The sequence below is a fragment of the Dipodomys merriami genome, unplaced genomic scaffold (assembly GCF_024711535.1).
Source record: "Dipodomys merriami isolate MVZ:Mamm:240054 unplaced genomic scaffold, mDipMer1.0.p SCAF_13, whole genome shotgun sequence".
Classification (NCBI taxonomy): Eukaryota; Metazoa; Chordata; class Mammalia; order Rodentia; family Heteromyidae; genus Dipodomys; species Dipodomys merriami.
Window position 1 is genome coordinate 13,895,101 of NW_027202604.1, and position 16,496 is coordinate 13,911,596.

Consider the following 16,496-nt stretch of genomic DNA (forward strand, 5'->3'; position numbering starts at 1 on the left):
TCCTGTCAATAGTGCCAGAGTGCCAAGGTTGAGAAATCTCATTCCAGGGGAAATAAATGACACAGTAGAAACAACAGAAGCTACTAGGAGAGAGAATGCATTTGCTAAGCCCACTTGACTATGTAGGTGAAGAATAGGGTGTCAGGGAGGGTAGAGAGAGCGTCACACAGAGAGGGTGAGGCTGGGGAAGACCATGGGGGAATCTGGCTGTTCCTTCTGCTTTCATGGATCTCTCTCTACTAAATCCTGAACCACTGCTGGTGTGGTCTGCTCCAGGGTTCCAGCCAAAGGCAGTCTGAAGCTCATGAGGACCAGGCAGAGGCCTTGAAAAGGCCAGCAAAGCCTCAGGAAAACTAGTTCGAGGTTACCCTGTATGGGAGCCTGCCAGTGACAACAAAGCCAAGTTATAGTCAGTGCATTGGACACCTTGACCATGCCAGTGCCTGTAGTCACGTCTTCTGACAGTCAGCAGCTGTCTTCCTTTGTCTCAGGCTTTCTCTTGGACACCTAACATGGTACACCTGAAACTCCATGGAACCAACATTTGGTAGACACATACTATCCTTCCTTCTTGGGTAGGACAAGCATGCACCATGATGGGCTCTAAGCTTCCCCAATGCAATTCAGCTCAGTGCCCACAGTGGTCACTGCTTTGGCTAACTCCCATATTGGCTGTCAATGTTTCCCTGGTTCCCTCCCTACTCTCCCACTGGTATTTTCTTCACCAGCTCCCACAGACAACTTGCACTGGAAAGCAAGTGTTTTAAGGAAACACTGGAGTGAGAGTTAAGTGCTTCTACGTGCCTCTCCTGTAAGAGAGGATCACCAAGCCCCTCCCTTAGCATGGCCCCAGGATTACAGAAGACGGGTTCATTTTTCATCCCAAGGTCCCAGGCATGGGATCACTAGAACTTCCTGTGATCTGTATGTTCTGGTCCCACTCCTGATCCATCAAAAAACACAACTTCCTGCATATTCCATTCTCTCCCATGGAGAAAATAAGCAACATCCCTTTTGCTCCAGGATGGCAATGATGGAATAATGCAGGAGCACAGGCATAATCTATCTCGATTGCTGACCAAGGGCCTCATAGTCCAATGTGCACAAAAACTCTGACAACAAGACTTTGAGAAGGGGCTTTTTCTACAGAGCTGGGAAGAGGCAGAAAGGAAGAGGCAGGACTGCCAGGGTTCACTCAAATGTTAATGAATCACCAGTGGAGATTTAAAGCCACAAAACAACAACACTGAAGCAGTTATTTTAAACACCATGAAACAATGAAAAGAAATGGATTTAAAACGTCCTCAGGGATATGTCCTATCACCCATGTTTTATGTAATGAGTACTGTGAGCTACTAAACATCTGAAAGGGAGAAAAGGCCACAAAAAAGCTTGGGGCCACCAAAGTTGCTGTAATAGCACCATGTCCAGCAAAAAAAAAGGAAACTTAAACAACAAAGTCACTTGACAGTGGTCTCAGAAGTGTTGTCCTAGCAGAAACCTGAACTTGTCACCTAAGGAAGTCCTTGCTGCCATACAAGTTGAGGAACCGGGCCACCACGCTTGGGGTGTAGTCAGAGTAAATAAGCCATCTTCAAACATGCCCCCTTACTAATGCTCAGACGGGATATTTGCTGAGTTTCACTTTAGTGGAGAAGGTCCACTTTGAGGCTCTGAATTCTTGCCAACTTAGCAAGAAGAGATCGTCTATCTCAGGTCTGCTGTGAGTGGATCACTTTTTTTTTTTTAAGAGAAAAGAAAAGAACAGCTGAGCTTTTCTGCAGGACAACCTATTCCCTTATTTATAATGCAGGACAGCAGGGCCTTGTAAGTGTATATTCTGGTTCATCTGAGGACACTCAGTTGTTCACTTTAAAATTAGATTCATCCTAATTATATGAAAACAGCCCACGTATGGTTGGCCAAAACAGCAGGAAAGCTTTGCTTAGCACCTGCCTGCTGTGCATACTTCTGAAACAGCACTGAACTTACTTAACTGTGTGTCTTGCCCTCTTGGAACTTAAAATCTGGAAAAGAAATGTCTGATTGGTGAATATGAGTTTTGGACAATGTATTCATAGTAAGTGAGCAAACATGCAAAGGTCTAGACAAAGGAGTGAGGGAAACCGTCACAAAAAGTGGGTTGTGTTTAAGCAAGACAGGATCAGAGAAAATTTTAATCTTGATTCTAACTAAATGAGGCAGGATTTTATGAAATTTTGTGAAAATACTATGGTCTGTGTGTGTGTGTGTGTGTGTGTGTGTGTGTGTGTGTGTGAGAGAGAGAGAGAGAGAGAGAGAGAGAGAGAGAGAGAGAGAGAGAGAGAGAGAGAGAGAGAGAGATGGGTTCTAGGGACTGAACAAGAGCTTCATACATGCTAAGCACATACTCTTCCACTGAGCTAAACCCCATTTTATATAAAGGAATTGAGCATCTATAGATTTTGGTAACCACTGGGGTCCTGAAATCAACTCTCCCATTCATTACAGTGCATCACAATGTGCAACACACTCTGTAGTAGCAGTCACTTCAAAGCCCACATGAGAATAAAATTGGGGGGAGGGTTCCTCATAGACCCTAAAACATTTTGAAACTTTCAAACTATACGAATATTATTTCCATGGCACAGAGGTAGTGACAGAAGCTCAAAATAGTCAAGAAACTTGCCAGAGAGACCCTAGCTAGGAGATGGCAAAGCCAAGCATTTCACATGGGTGTCTACATCCTTATGTTTACACTGCTGCTTGAAATGTCCCACTTCAGATCTTCGCTCCCACCTAACACAAGACTCAGGATCCCCATCTTCTACCTGCCCACATTATCCATGTTCAATACATGAATGAGAGTTTTTCCTCTCTGCTCTGTGACAGGACAGCACTGGAGCCTGGATGCTGAGGGATACCCTGATCTTAGATGTCAATCACTGGCAGATGTTGTCAGGATTAAATTCCTAATGCTGCATATTTTAATTTTTAAAATACTTATAGTATTTCACAGAAACAGACCTGTAAAGAAATTGGCCATTCCCGGGCTAATGCAAAGGCATATTGTTTTTATTTTTTTATTTTTTGTCGGTCATGGGGCCTGAACTCTGGGCCTGGGCACTGTCCCTGAGCTCTTCAGCTCAAGGCTAGTGCTCTACCACTTGAGCCATAGCACCACTTCCAGCTTTTTCTGCTTATGTGATACTGAGGAATTGAACCCAGGGCCTCATGCATGGTAAGCAAGCACTCTACCACTGAGCCACGTTCCCAGCCCCATATGATTATTTTTAACATATTGATTCTATATCACTGATTATTTCTTAATACTCCCAGCTTAATATGGTCTTAGTGTCTCCTTTTTGCTTTGCTTTGCAGTGCTGGTTACTGAACACAGGGCCTTTCCATACTAGGCAAGCACTCTTTCACTGAGCCCTCATTTCTTAGAATAAGACATTCTAATAAAACTTAAAGCTGGGAATCATTGGCTCAAACCTGTAATCTTAGCTATTCAGGAGGATCAGATCTGAGAGTCATGGTTCAAAGCCAGCTTAGGCTTTGAAATGTCAAATCTGTTACTCTTATCTCCAATTATCAACAAAAAGTCAGAAGAGGAAGTGTGGCTCAAATGGTAGATTGTCAGCCTAGAGCAGAAACAGCTAAGCAAGTATACAAGGCCTTAAGTTGACCTTAGTATTGACATATACACACACAAAATAATGTTTTCATGAAGGTAAAATGTTCTGCATAGTTACAGGGAGAGCAATTCCTTTTCTTGTAGTTGCTTCAGGCTTATTATGCATGTTCCTCCATTTAAATACTTGTTATGACCATATATTTATTGTACAAAGCAGAATTGATGATACTTCCATACATACACAGATACCATGTACCCTACACTTTTTATAAGTTCTTCATGGAACATATGGATCTGGTGTAAATGTGGTAAAGTACATTTATAATTTGAAAACAACCCAGACATCCTTTTGACTGCCCTATTTTAGTAAGCAATTATAGAATGCATACTAGCATAATTGCTAAGGAAATTAGTATTTTTCATCAAGCTGTTATATAATGAATCATTTGCATAATCTAAAGCTCTTAAAAATTATTCCAGAGAAATGGCTTCTACATTTCTATCAATATACCAAAGTCAACTCAGGCCTGTATGCCCTGACATCTCCATGTATGTGCTTCTATTTTGTAGAAGTACTCCAACTTAAAATATGTCACGAATGCATCTGTACTGATTACAGACAAACAATATTTTAATGCTATTGGATAAAATAAACCACAGTATTAAAATTAAAATCGTGGGTCATTTTATATCTCTTTATAATGTGATTATCAGAAAATACTTTAGCCACATGTATAGCTCACATTATATTTCTAATGTTTATTGCTGGGATATTAGAACATTATACTTCTAATATTCAGTGTTGGGATATAAGGGCTCTGCAAACCACAACCCAACACTTTTTTTAAAAATATAAAGCTTTTATTGCATTATGTCCTAACTCATTGTTTATGATTATTTTAGCTGCCTCTGAGTCAAAGCTTTTGATTAGTAATTTTCTTGTGACTTATGACTTTTTAATATATAATTTTATTGTAAAGATACTATACAGAGAGGTTACAGTTACATGAAGGTAATGAGTACATAAATTATCAAGCATTGTTACCCCCTCCTTTGTTTTTCCCCTACAATCCCTTTCTTCCCCACTTCCCCAACTCCTCCCCCCACCCAGAAGTTGTAAAGTTTGTTTTCAACCTAGTGTCTTCTATGTCTCATTGTTACAGTGGGTCAACCTGTATCCTTGTTTCAGCATTTTATTTCCCTTATCCTCCCCAAATTAGAAAAAATGTATATACAAGATGCAGGGCACTGGAATCAAACATAGTGAAAACAGGGATAATACCATAGGAGAAGAAACAAATAAAGAAACAAAAGAAACAAAAAAATCACATGGTACATTATAAGTATGTTAAAAACAACAGCAAGAAAGATAAAACCTCTTGTGTCACTATCTTGTGGTTCATTTCACTTAGCATCATCTTATATGGTCATATGTGCATAGCTTTTGACCTTTTCTGATTGTCTGGTAAGATTATCCTATACGTACACTAGTTATTGCAAGTAAGCCAGATCCAAAGAAACATAGGTCCCAACACTTGTTTTGTAAATAGTTTAATTGATATTTGAGGTAAAGATAACTGAGATTATCTACTTTACTTATACTTATCATTTTATGACTAAGGAAATTAAAGATCAGATAACCCTAGGGAAGTGCTCAAAAACTTTTTATTACTATGTGATATTTCTATAATGCCATCTTCTCAATCCTTTTTTTTTTTTTTTTTTTTTTTTGTCGGCCGTGGGGCTTGAACTCTGGGCCTGGGCGCTGTCCCTCAGCTCTTCAGCTCAAGGCGATTGCTCTACCACTTGAGCTACAGCGCCACTTCCGGTTTTCTGGTGGTTTATTGGAGATAAGAGTCTCACTGTCTCTCCTGCCCGGGCTGGCTTTGAACCGCGATCCTCAGATCTCAGCCTCCTGAGTAGCTAGGATTACAGGCGTGAGCCACCAGCGCCCGGCTCATCTTCTCAATCCTTTACACATTCTAATATCCCTCATCTACCTCTAATAAGGAGATAAATCCCAATCAGTTAAATAATCAGTGCTTGATATTACATAATGGATCAAAACAACAATGTCAACATCATTTCAATATGGCCATAGACTATGCATCTGTCAGATAAGGAATTAGAGGCAAGTATATACAGTGCTCCTTATGAGGTAGTGTTTAGGCTGATTTGAAAACATTTTAAAGAGGATCTAACATGGCCTCTGTTTTCAAAGTAAACTTAAAATTCTACCATTTTTAGCCTGCTAAAATTACTCATGATCAGAATTAGACAAAAATTTCCACCTTTTGGAGTAGTTGGAATCTGTTAACATGTAACTGTCCCCACTCCCTCCATTATCCTTCTGGGCAGATTCTCCTAACTGTTCCCTTCACTCCCTAGACACACTCATTCATGAAAGATCCCAAAGAATGCTTTAAAAACAAAAATCTGATTTTCAGAATTTCTTGAATGTCTTCATGCTATATGCTCAGTTCATCTTCCTCATTGTAGTTCCAACATCCTCCTTATTATCCTTTATACACAGGCTGGGTTACCCACAATTTCTAAAATCCTTCACACTTTTATCCCTATTTTCTTTTTTTTGTCGGTCGTGGGTCTTGAACTCTGGGTCTGGGTGCTGTCCCTCAGCTCTTCAGCTCAAGGCTAGCACTCTACCACTTGAGCCATAGCACCACTTCTGGTTTTCTGGTGGTTAACTGGAGATAAGAGTCTCACGGACTTTCTTGCCCAGGCTGGCTTTAAACCACATTCCTCAGATCTCAGCCTCCTGAGTAGCTAAGATTACAGGCGTGAGCCACGGGCTCCTGGCTTCTCCCCACTCTCTATGTTTGTATTTCATGTTCCTTCTTCTGAGAGCCCTCCCTGCCTGTCCACTATTCACGGTCCCTACTACTTCATAAAAAAATTACCATATGGCAATTCCAGTTCAGTATTAGTGTTACCATTACTATGAATTGCTGATATTCAATTGTGGATCAAATACTACATTATTTTATGTAATCTTCACATATCACAGTTGAAGCAACTGAGCACATATAATGAGTCCACATGTTCCAATACACAGCCCTGGTTCTTATCTTCTACAGCTGTGGTCTTAGTAGGAATGGTTCCACCTCCTAGTAGAAGACAATGTTGGGAGACTTTCATGATTGTCACAACTGGTGCTACTGAAACCTAGTGGGTTGATGCCAGTGATGCTGCTAACCATCTTATTCCAGTAGAGAACTCTACTGTATTCTGAGGCCACTAGAAAGGAATTGTGTAGCTCCAAATATGAATAGTACTTGCTGTTGAGAAACATTGTGCTACACTAAATCACTCTGTGGATAGCTCAGCAGACAGCATATTTCTTTAGCAAAAAGTTTTAAATGTTGGCACCTAGCATCAGCCCAATTGGAGCAGATGGCTGGGTGGAAGGATGGACTCTAGGTAGGGAAGAAGTTTATTTTAAGATCTGTTTGTGATCATTTCAATTAAGTGAAATCTGAGTATATATTCCTTTTTAACGTTTTTTTTCTACCGTTATTATAAAGGTAATGTCCAGAGGAATTACAATTACACAAGTCAGGTAATGAGTGCCTTTCTTTTTGGACAATGTCACCCTATATTCTTAAGAGTAAATCAATTCATGTAGATACATTTCAAATCATTCCTTCACCTTATGGTTAGGAGCCTATAGAGCGGGTCACCAAATAAATTGATTTTCTACAAGGCACCAGGAGACTAGATGCTTTTCAAATTCTTTATAAATATTACACTACAGAACGAATCCATAGGTTCATCCTCCACACAAATAGTAAGTTATTTTTTAAAGACTTAACTGTGTAAAGTTCTTCTGGCTCATTTTTTAATAAAAAAGAAAACTAACAAAGTTATTTCAACCCTGTACTTTAATCTGTTGTAACTACAATTCAGATATAATACACATTAGTCTAGTTCTCCAGATATGGCAGAAATTATAGTTGGGCTCAGGTAAAATTTCAAAGGTAACAAAATGTACACAACAGGGAAAAAAGGTTTGTACAAATTAATAATATAAACATTAGAAATAAAGGGAAGCTATAAATGATAATTACAATATCTTAAAAGTAACATATTTAGCATAATTTTCAGAACATTGCAAAGTACTTTGGCAGTAGTATTAATTAGTGTTACATACAAACATAAAGTAAAAAAACAAAATGGTCCAGTGTGGGGCTAACACAGCTGCTTTAATTTATCACTGAGTATAAAATGCAGCACAATATTAAAATGAATGGGCTTTGTTTTTTAAAGTGCAATAAAGTGAATTTTTTCCTCACAACTTCTTCCACCGCAATTTAGCCATTTACCCTCCCCCCTCCTCAGAATATGGTAGCCAAATAAATTTTGCCACCTGCTGTCTACACTCTTGGACTGATTCACAACATGTACTAGTATAAACTTGGATCCTGAAAGTTCTATATTAAGTTATTAAGCTCAGGATTTCCAAACACAGTGACAAAAAGACCGGACCTGAGAACGCATCCACGTATAAGAAAGGACCGAAAACATGATAGGATTTGTGGTTTGGACCTCAGTGAGTGACATTTCTTACCATGATTTGGAAGCTGGGCATGGGAAGGGCAAAAGAAAACAAACAGTGCCTTTATTACTGTGAGACAAACCTGTCACAGGAAGTCACACACACTGTCACACAGATTCTGCAGGTATGGACATGCAAGTTGGTTCGACACTTACACAGATGAGAGAGAAACGTGAAAAAAGGTGACTAAACCCAGGAACAATATGATTGTTATCATCATTCATCAGTTTTGAATACCTGTTCTGTGTAAACATTGCAGACACTTGGAGAAACTAATAAAGTAAGGAAAGTGTATGTGAGGCTCAAGAGTTACAGGTCACAGAGTTAGGGGCAAAAGTTGGGACCAAATGTTAGAGGACATAAGAGAATGTTCAATGGGTTCCTGAGTGCCAAAGTCATATATTATTTCATGAAATCCATAACTACTTCTTGATTCTGCCCATTTCAGGAAATGGGAAGAGCCTTCAAGGAAGACAGGCCTGCTGTTAACATGAATTCCTTTGTCCACATTTTTGCTTCCATCAACTTAACACCCATGACTTTCTGATAAATCCCTAGATCTGGATCATAAATGAGAGCTATGAGGCCCAGAAGGGCTCCTTTGGACACTAAAAACTTAAATGAGTAGCTTAGTTTAGATAAACTCTTTCCAAATTCTTACATGTGAATAATCTCTATTCAGCATCTACACATATATACATACCTACATATATACATGTATGTATAATAATATATTGTATAGGCAATTTTTGAAGAGCAGCATTAGAAAAAATATAAATTATAATCCAACATCCAGACTAGGAAGAATTCATGAATGAAAAGTAGAAGTTTCTTCACAGTGACAAGTTGGACTATGAATTTTTCATTTGTTTTGTTCTTTGAACAAAATATGATTTACATAAATATGATTTAATATGTGTGTGTGTGTGTGTGTGTGTGTGTGTGTGTGTCCTATCATTTAAACTTAAAGCCTGAACTCTGTTCTTTAGCTTTTGTGCTCAAGGCTAGTGGCTTATTACTTTAGCTGCAGCTCCACTTCTGGCTGTTTTTTTGTGCTTGTTTGGAGATAAGAGTCTTAAGGACTTTCCTGCTTGGGCTGGCTTTGAACTTCGATCCTCAGATCTCAGCTTCTGAGAAGCTAGGGTTTTAGGTTTGAGCCACTAGTGCCCAGACTATCATTTCATTTATGGTAAGAATTATCCAGTAGCCGGGCGCCGGTGGCTCACGCCTGTAATCCTAGCTACTCAGGAGGCTGAGATCTGAGGATCGCGGTTCAAAGCCAGCCCGGGCAGGAGAGACCGTGAGACTCCTATCTCCAATAAACCACTAGAAAACCGGAAGTGGCGCTGTAGCTCAAGTGGTAGAGCGCTCGCCTTGAGCTGAAGAGCTGAGGGACAAGCGCCCAGGCCCAGAGTTCAAGCCCCACAACCACCAAAAAAAAAAAAAAAAGAATTATCCAGTAGACCGTTCAAGGTTGTATTTTCTGGACAAAGCCTCAAATGTCAGTTATTCTGGGTTAAGAGTAGTAGATTCACACATTACACATTCAGGCTGTCAGAGATCAGCATTATCTATGTCCATTGAAAATATATTTTAGATGGAATATGTCCCTGTCAGGATAGAAAGACTACTGTATGCTTTCCTGGGTAAAGACAAGTTTCCTGGGTTCTAACCAGACCCTCTTGACTTGTTTGGAAAGGATACTTGAGTTCACAGCAGAGCTCAGTTTCTCACTCAATAAAAATAGTACTGCCCAAGAAGAACTGCGAGTACAGAAAGTCTCCAAAGTCCTCAAAAATTAGGGCAATGGAGACCAAGGAACATTAGCATGGAATGTCAATCCCTATTGTAGTTGTAAGTTGGCCAGTTTCCTGAGAAGAGGCTATAGAAGGACATGAATGTGACTCAGTGATTTATATATGGTACTTGCTTAAGTGCCATCATTGACTAGCAAGTCAATTAAATACTTGAAGTGAAGAGCCCTAATCAGAAACTCACAGGCCTAAACATATTCAACTCTATATTACTTGGATACAAGAGAATCCTATGTAAATTGCACTAGAACTCATACTACAACTGGGCTACAGAGACCACAAGACTATCAGCTCCACAGAAATAAAGTGATTTTATTTCAGCTATGGTATCATAGGAAGAACTCCAATAGGCATAATCATTTCATCACAGTGGAGAGCATGTAGAGTCCCTTGGTCTTACAAATCTATTACCCCTTCTCATGGCTATACACTAAACCACAAAGTGCCTAGTAAAGCTTTAGCACATAGTAGGCTCCCAAATAGCTGTACATGAAATGAAAAATCACAGCAAAGCATCAAGACGACTTTAAACCAAGCAAGGAGTTAACTAGCCCTGCATTGCTCAACCATCTTTGACACTAGTATGAGCCCTTCTAGTAAAACAGTCAGCAATCTGGACTCATGATGCAATCCAGGCAGCAAACATTCATTCTGGGCAAAACAAAATTAGAAGGCACCCAGTACAGGGAGGAAAAACAGAAGCGCTACCTCTTCTCCCCCAGCTATCATTTCTTCCAACAAGTTTCAACTGTGTTCATGCCAAACTTTCGACTAGGTACTTAGTGGGGTGTCAAGAATGAGTAAACCCACACAATAGCCCACCTCCCATTACAATTCAGAGGTGGGGCAGACATGGAAATGGGAAAAGAGCTCTGCAGTCTAAAGCAAAAACATCAGGGCCACTTGTTCAGGGAAGTCTGTTGCTATAGAGTCATTTTCAAGTACTTGGCTCTCCTGTCCTCTCAGATTGCTCTACCCAAAAGCCTGGCTGACACACTAGATATCTGAGAAAGTTAGCTTAAAGGACATGTTAGCCATTCATTCCTCTAGGTTTTCTGAGCTCTATTTCAGCATCCAGGACCATTGCCAAAACTCTACCACTGGACCACAGTAGCCCAGGCCCCCAGAGATAAACTCACATTGGGATGCTTTCTTCACAAAGCTCTCCACAGTTTTTTCCCCCCACTGGAGCAAGGGTACAGAATGTGTGGCCTGCAAAATGACAGGACAAACACAAATGTTCCCAGTGATGCTTCTTGTTAGCTGTTCATGGCTCCCCCAGGCACTGATAACTCTGCATGGTCCTTGAATCATATAAATTTCCAAATGGCCTTTAGCAGAGAAAAAGATTCTCTCCTCCTGTGAGTACTGGTTAAAGACATACTTTATTTTCTATTGGAGTATTATTGTCCATAATATGATTAGATATTTCATATGAATGTATAGTAGCTGCCAGGCACCACAGCAAGTACTCTGAATGTGTTACATGATCAATACTAATCACTATCTACATACCACCCCTACATTTCTTATTTTCTGTGAGGTTGGCTACAATGAGACTCATAGCTAAATAAATAAGCAGTAAGTACTTAAGATTTTACTGTTATTTTCCTTCTTCTCTAAGATGTTGATCTTCTCTTCACACTTTTAACAGTCTCATTGTTTTGTGGGATTTTTTTTTGTATGTATGCCAGTACTAGGGCTTGAACTCTCAGGACCTGTGTATTGTCCATGAATGTTTTTGCTCAAGGGTAATACTCCACAACTTGAGCCACAGCTCTACTTATGGCTTTCTCAGTAGTTTATTGGAGATCAGAGTCTCATGGACTTCCTTATACAGCTGGATTTGAACTGCAATTCTCAGATATCAACCTCCTGACTAGCTAGCATTATAAGCATGAGTTATGGGTGCCTGACATTTATTCAGACAATTCTGAAAGCTGTCTCTCTGCATTTACTCTGCATTTACTCAGACAATTATGAAAGCTGTCTCTCAACAAAAACAAATTTCCATAAATATCAGTTATAATCTCCTTTCATTTTTCAATTGGCAAGACTTTTCATGTACAATAATATAAAGATGATCCCTTAGGTACCATACTCTGTGACCTAAAGACTCAGAAAATGCAGTAGTTCTCACAATCATCTGATCTAGAATGTGTCTATGAACATACATTGTAGGAAAAAAGAGAAAAGTTTATCTGGTTTCACTTACAACACAGGGTAACAGGTTATTCTCAAGCATACTATCAAGAACTATTTCTGTCTAATTTTGGGTCCCATGTTTGCCCTCTACAACCACCATTTTGACAGCCTAAACTCAACCACTGTATGCCCTTGGTCTCTTTAGAACTGCCAAAGCCAGAGGGACTGCCAAGACCTGCTGAGTGAGAAGTCATTGCTATCACCCAGTGATGTCTGGTTTCTGGAATTTCACTCTTAGTACTGACAATACCTCTGAAACAAATAAAGATGCCACTGAAATTTCAGGGAGCTTAAGGTCAATGTCTTTAGGCAATCAAGTGGACACATATGACAGTTCTACTGTTGAGTATTTCTATGTACTCATGTCAAATATTCCAAAAGGAACTTGTAGAAATAGCCCTCTACACTGTCACTACCCAGAATGGTGAGCCTATTGCTGAGTTTGTTAATGAACAATAGAGATGACAGAGAGTGAGAGAAGAGATATTGATTTTGAGCCACATACACGGGGTTGTATGCATGCACACACATACTGCAAATGTTGTCATAACCCATTGACACCAACTAATGATGCTCAGGTGTTTTGAAAAACATAGTACATTCAATGAAGCTTTACCCAGAAGAAGTACCTGCTGTGTGTCAAGAGCTCTTCCACAGAAATTATTAGTGAAGGAGTCAGTTAAGACTCCATTTTTCACTGACTCCATTTTCTAATAAGGAGGATTGTTAAGGTAATTAATGATTGCCAAGTTAAAAGAACAATTCACATTGTAAATAGGGAAGAAAAAGGACAAACAAAGAAAAACCAGTGCAGCCTTTCTGAAAAAGAATAACAGATAGCCCTTGCTCCAGTGGTCAGAGAAGGGCTTTCTAAGAAGGTGCTATATCATCTTACACTACAATGAGAAGAAGGTGCTAAAGAAAACAATCAGCTTTACTCTGATTTCCATCAAAAAGATGAGCTTACTAAAAAAAGAAACATATAACTGCACTAGTGGCTCCACACATGATTCCAACAACTGCAGGTGAAATCCTTAACTTTCTCTCTTTAAAGGAGATTTTTTTACCTTATAATTTTCCCAAAGATTCTGGCTCAAAAGAAAAGTCTATTAATTCATCTCTATTGATAGCAGAATCTGCTACAAAAGAAAAAAGAACCCTAAAAGACAGGAGATGGAGATTTTATTCCTCTTCGTAAAGTCAGCGACTTTATATGACATTCTCCCAATATCAACAAAATTATGCATTTGCATTGTTATACCAACAGGAATTGCTTCATGTGCTATGTTCAGCATCATCTACTTTCACTCATAAAGCCAAGCTATATTTACTAGCAGATGTTTCCACCTCTAATATATAAGTAACCTTTCAAAATTAACTAAAAATGATTTTTTGATTGATCTGTTTTAAGATGCACAAATAATAAATCGATGGCCACTAAATCCATTCACATAGAGTGACACCAAACAAATCACTTACGATGGAATAGCACTTTGGACCAATTGAAACACAACCAAGTGTCATGAAAACATCTTAAACGTCATCCACTACTCAAAATAATTCCCATTGAGACATGTTTTTTACATTAGTATATGCCAGCTTAGGACTTTCTTATCAGAACTAGAAATAATTAACCGAAGTGAATTAGGGAGTCAGATCAGTTACCATGAATATTCAAAATAAATCATGGAACCTTTTCACTGAAATGCACTTTTTATTCCTTTGCCACACAATGTATGCAACATATTACAGGATACACTAGCATTACTAACTAAAGGCCAAATCGTAAAAAAGATATTGCCCAACAGGTCTCTGTTACCTAATATATTTATCACTAAAGAAACTGCTGGTCTTGTCTCATACACTATTAAAAGAATAGTTAATTTCTCCAGCTTTTTTTTTTAAACTGAATCCCACTCGTACCTAAGATCAATAACAAACTGAGTGAGAATTTCTAGCCCATTCACTGACTGGCCTAGGTGTTGGAAATGGTCGCGGTTTCTCAGTGTGTGAAGAGAACAGGAACTAGTTGTCAGAACCTGGCTGTTCAGGTAACTCTCTTTAACTCATTTCATACATGCTTCTAGGCCCTTCTTTAAGAATTCCCACTGGGAGGGGGGGAATCAGACATTTAGCCTTTAATGAAAACAAACAACTCTAGCCCCACCCCCTCCTTAAGACAAATCAGAAGGCTTAAGAATTAGCTCCCATAATAATCCGACAGTGGTTATTGGGAAATCGTCCTCCAAAATGACGACTCCAACTAAGAAGGACGAAAGCCACTAGGAATAAAAAACAGACAAACACAATTCTCCCAGGTGAGTCGTGGCCCGAGAGTCGGGAGGGTGCCCCGCGGGCACAAGTGGGGTCACCGGCGGCTGGAAGCGCCCCCAGGAAGATGCTGCCCCAGGAGAAGGAGCGCGACTCCGGAGACGGCTCGGAGAAGCCCAGGGAGCTCCGGCCGCAGCACCCACCCACCCACCCACCCCGCAGCCAGGCGAATTCCCCTTTCCAAACCCCTGGAGATGCCAGGGGCAGTGGGCAAACACAGGAGACCCGAGACTCACAGTCCCTTTAAACTGCGCCCCCCCCCAACCCCGCCGTGCCAGCCAACCTTTTCCGAACCCCCGTGTGTCACACAACTTCCTTCTCATGGAAACTTCCACTGGGTTCCGCGGCGCTGAAGATGCCAAACTCCATTTCCCAAGGAGCTTGTCAACAACTAGGCTCCGGGGGTAGGAGGCACAGAGTCACTGCGATCGGAGCTGGGGGGCCGCGGAGTGGGGCGGGCGAGGGGAGCGGCGGGGGTGGGGGGGACGGACCCTGGGCACTGTGCTCCAGGGGCTGCCCATGCCAGGCTGTCTGCCGTCACAGCACGAGAGCGGCTGCCGTCTCCCAGAGCCGGGGTGCAGCACCCCACGCGGAGATAGGTACGGAGGTGACACCCCCCGCCACCCACGCGCGCCCGGCGTCTCCGCCCGCCACCCCCTCGGGGCTCCCGCCGCACGCGTCCCCATCCCGCCCACCCCGCCGGACAATCGCAATGGACCGGTCGCCCCCTTTTACCCCTTATCCCCCCCCTCCCACCCCAGCCCTCCGTGCCTCCGCGCCCGCCCTCCCGCCCCGCCGTCTTCTCGCCCAATTACCAGCGCCCTGGAGCCGGTCGGGTCGGGCGCCCGCGCCCGGGGAAGGCAGCCTGCGGGCGCTGGCCCCAGCCCGGAGCCGAAGGTCTCCTCTCGGCGCGCACTCACATTATTCATGTAAAGTTAATCCCCGCCGCGTCACGACCGCCCGCCCGCCCGCCCGAGGATGTGCGCCTTCCTTGGCCAAGCCCCGCAGTCTCCACCCTCCTCCGCCCCCTCCTCCTCCCGCCGGCGGGGTCTCGGGGAGCGCCGCGACACTCCGACCAAATGTCAACTCCCCGAGCGGAGAGCGGCGGGCCAAAGCCAGGCCCGCGCCGGCCCTCCGGGGCCACTCCACTCTCACCCGCGGAGGAAGCGAGTGGAGTCCTGGGGCCCCGAGTCCCCGCCTCTCCGCGCCCCCCGCGCGCCCGGCCCGCGCCCCGCGCGCTACCTTACTCCGGGGCCCTGGGGACGCCCCCTGCTCGGCGCCGGCGGTGCCAACCGGTGACCTGGTTTCCCCTCCAGTCCTCTTGGCGGGCCGACTCGCGCGACGACGGTGGCGGTGGCGGCGGCGGCCGAGAGCAGGCAAACCCGGCTCCGCCAGGGGCGCAGCGAGGAAATGGCCTCCTGGCCGCGCACCCCGCCGCCGCCGCCGCTGCCGCCGCCGCCCGGGAAAGGCGAGCGGGCGCTGACGTCCGCCCTGTCCGTTCCCTGCCCGGACGGCACTCCGACGCTCGGCCGGGCCCGCGCCCCCGGGGCTGACCCCCGGACCCCAGGTCCTCACCCCACGCCCTCGCTTCGCGGCGCCTCCGACCGGCCGCCTGCGCACCTGCCTGTCTGCGCGCCACCTGTGCTGACCCCCTACCCCGGGTCCTCGGCCCTCGCCGCTCCTGGCCGGCCGCCCCCGCGCCTGCCCCCTCCCCATGGGAGCGCTCTCCCTCCTCCCGGCCCGGCACGTGTCCTCTACCCCGCACGCCTGCCCAGCGTGGTGACTCTGTCCTGGCTTTGGTGCCCCTGCGATCTCCCTCCCACCCACCCACCGGACTACGGACTGCAGGTGCGCGGAGATGGGAGTTGGAGCGTCATTCCTGCAGTTGAAGAAGAGGAAGGAATGGGGGGGGGGGGGATGAGAGACCGGGGAGGAGGAAGTTCCATGAGCGCGG

At 43.3% G+C, this 16,496-nt stretch overlaps 1 protein-coding gene across 6 annotated transcripts in view; it reads right to left on the bottom strand.

Annotated features, from left to right (window-relative positions):
- Positions 1 to 15,888, bottom strand: part of Thrb (thyroid hormone receptor beta) — a 365,706-nt gene extending 349,818 nt beyond the window's left edge. For 2 of the 6 annotated variants that reach the window (XM_070018701.1, XM_070018699.1), the window contains exon 1: positions 15,358 to 15,456. The gene's annotated coding sequence lies outside the window, so the exon portion shown is untranslated. The other 4 variants (XM_070018704.1, XM_070018700.1, XM_070018705.1 and 1 more) reach the window with 3 other exon arrangements.
- Between the last annotated feature and the right edge of the window lie 608 nt (positions 15,889 to 16,496).